At 42.2% G+C, this 3,131-nt stretch overlaps 1 non-coding gene across 1 annotated transcript; it reads left to right on the forward strand.

Annotated features, from left to right (window-relative positions):
- The first annotated feature begins 2,753 nt into the window (after positions 1 to 2,753).
- On the forward strand, positions 2,754 to 2,861 carry LOC148555275 (small nucleolar RNA R71). The gene has a single exon (XR_015887291.1). It is a non-coding gene; the product is annotated as a small nucleolar RNA R71 (small nucleolar RNA).
- The last annotated feature ends 270 nt before the right edge of the window (positions 2,862 to 3,131 follow it).

The following is a 3,131-nucleotide window of genomic DNA, read 5'->3' on the forward strand; positions in this document are numbered from 1 at the left end:
CTCCAGTTTAGGCTTAAACTGGAACTTAAACTCCACATGTGATATTCAAGCTTCCTTTATTGATTTTGTTGCTTCCTTGCTTAGCCTCTTCTTCCCGGAAATCATCCAAACAATTGCATCAAAGTCTTGCAAAATTTCATGAGAAATCTTTCATTCATAGCATTTAAGTAATATAACTAAAACTCATGGAATTTGCATCAAAATCATATTGTTTGGATGGTTCATTACTTTGTTCTTCATTTAACCATTTTTGGTTACTTTAAGCTCAAGAAAATGCATAAAACAACTAAAACTAACAGAAAAATGCTAGTGAAACTAGCCTATGATGCCTTGGCATCAGCCATCAATGGTTATGGAAAAAACAAAAAAGCTATGCTTTTACCACACCAAATTTAGAATGTTGTTCGCCCTCGAGCAAAGAGAAGAAAGAATAGAAGAAGAAGAAGATATGGAGGAGATGGAGGGATCTGTGTATGGATGTGAGTGGTGAATGGAGAACAGAAGGGATGGTCATGAATGGAGAGAGAGATGGTGAGGTGGGTGGGGATCCTGTGGGATTCACAGATCCTGAGATGATCCTGTGGTGTCCACAGATCTTGAGGTGATCCTGTGGTGTCCACAGATCCTGAGGTGTCAAGGCATTTACATCCCTGCACCAATTTAGGCATGCAAAATGCCCTTGCACACAACTCTGGGCGTTCAGCGCCAGGTTGGTGGCCATTTTGGGCGTTCAACGCCCATTTGCTGCCATTTCTGGCGTTGAACGCCAGAACCATGCTTGTTCTGGGCATTCAGCGCCAGGATGCTGTCCATTCTGGGCGTTCAGCGCCAGAACGATGCTCTGTTCTGGCGTTTGAACGCCAGACAGATGCTCCTCCAGGGTGTGATTTTTCTTCTGCTGTTTTTGATTCCGTTTTCAATTTTTTTATTTATTTTGTGACTCCACATGATCATGAACCTATAAAGACATATAACTAAGAAAAACATAGTTAGATAAATAAAAATTGGGTTGCCTCCCAAGAAGCGCTTCTTTAATGTCAATAGCTTGATAGTGGGCTCTCAATGAGCCTCACAGATGTGCAGAGCTTTGTTGAGACTCTCCAACACCAAACTTAGAGTTTGGATATGGGAGTTCAACACCAAACTTAGAGTTTGGTTGTGGCCTCCCAACACCAAACTTAGAGTTTGACTGTGGGGGCTCTGGTTGACTCTGCCTTGAGAGAAGCTTTTTCTGCTTCCTCTCCATGGTTGCAGAGGGAGATCCTTGAGTTTTAAACACAAGGGAGTCCTTATTCCATTGAAGGACTATTTCACCTCTGTCAACATCAATCACAGCTCTTGCTGTGGCCAGGAAAGGTCTTCCTAGGATGATGGATTCATCCTCTTCCTTTCCAGTATCCAGGACTATGAAATCAGCAGGGATGTAAAGGCCTTCAACCTTTACTAATACGTCCTCTACTTGTCCATATGCCTGTTTTCTTGAATTGTCTGCCATCTTTAATGAGATTTAGCAGCTTGCACCCCATAGATTCCCAGTTTCTCTATTACAGAGAGGGGCATGAGGTTTATCCCTGAACCAAGGTCACACAGAGCCTTAAAGATCATGGTGCCTATGGTACAAGGTATTATGAACTTTCCAGGATCCTGTCTCTTCTGAGGCAATGTCAGTTGATCCAGATCACTTAGTTCATTGATGAACAAGGGAGGTTCAACTTCCCAAGCATCAATGCCAAATAATTTGGCATTCAGCTTCATGATTGCACCAAGAAACTTGGCAGTTTGCTCTTCAGTAACATCCTCATTCTCTTCAGAAGAGGAATACTCATCAGAGCTCATGAAGGGCATAAGGAGGTTCAATGGAATCTCTATGGTCTCTAAATGAGCCTCAGAGTCCTTTGGTTCCTCAGAGGGAAGCTCCTTATTGATCACTGGACGTCCCAGGAGGTCTTCTTCCTTGGGCTTCACGTCCTCCACTCCCCTTGTAGGTTCGGCCATGGTGCTTATGTTAATGGCCTTGCACTCTCCTTTTGGGTTCTCTTCTGTATTGCTTGGGAGAGTACTGGGAGGGATTTCAGTGATCCTTTTACTCAGCTGGCCCACTTGTGCTTCCAAATTTCTAATGGAAGACCTTGTTTCATTCATGAAACTTACAGTGGCCTTGGATAGATCAGAGACTAGATTTGCTAAATTAGAAGCATTTTGTTCAGAGTTCTCTGTCTGTTGCTGAGTGGATGATGGAAAAGTTTATTATTGTTAAACCTGTTTCTTCCACCATTATTAAAGCCTTGTTGAGGCTTTTGATCCTTCCATGAGAAATTTGGATGATTTCTCCATGATGAGTTATAGGTGTTTCCATAAGGTTCACCTAAGTAATTCACCTCTGCTATTGCAGGGTTCTCAAGATCATAAGCTTCTTCTTCATAAGAAGCCTCTTGAGTACTGTTGGATGCAGCTTGCATTCTATTCAGACTCTGAGAAATCATATTGACTTGCTGAGTCAATATTTTGTTCTGAGCCAATATGGCATTCAGAGTATCAACTTCAAGAACTCCCTTCTTCATAGGCGTCCCATTACTCACAGGATTCCTTTCAGAAGTGTACATGAACTGGTTATTAGCAACCATGTCAATGAGTTCTTGAGCTTCTGCAGGCATTTTCATTAGGTGAATGGATCCACCTGCAGAAGTGTCCAGTGACATTTTTGATAGCTCAGATAAACCATCATAGAATATATCCAGGATGGTCCATTCTGAAAGCATGTCAGAAGGACACTTTTTGGTCAACTGTTTGTATCTTTCCCAAGCTTCATAGAGGGATTCACCTTCTTTCTGTCTGAAGGTTTGAACATCAGCTCTAAGCTTGCTCAGCTTTTGAGGAGGAAAGTACTTGGCTAAGAAAGCCGTGACCAGCTTATCCCAAGAGTTCAGGCTATCTTTGGGTTGAGAATCCAACCATAATCTAGCTCTGTCTCTTACAGCAAAGGGGAAAAGCATGAGCCTGTAGACTTCAGGATCTACTCCATTAGTCTTAACAGTATTACATATCTGCAAGAATTCAGTTAAGAACTGAAAAGGATCTTCAGATGGAAGTCCATGAAACTTGCAGTTTTGCTGCATCAGAGAAACTAATTG

The sequence above is a fragment of the Arachis ipaensis genome, chromosome B6 (genome assembly GCF_059453495.1).
Source record: "Arachis ipaensis isolate K30076 ecotype BB chromosome B6, ASM5945349v1, whole genome shotgun sequence".
NCBI classification, from domain to species: Eukaryota; Viridiplantae; Streptophyta; class Magnoliopsida; order Fabales; family Fabaceae; genus Arachis; species Arachis ipaensis.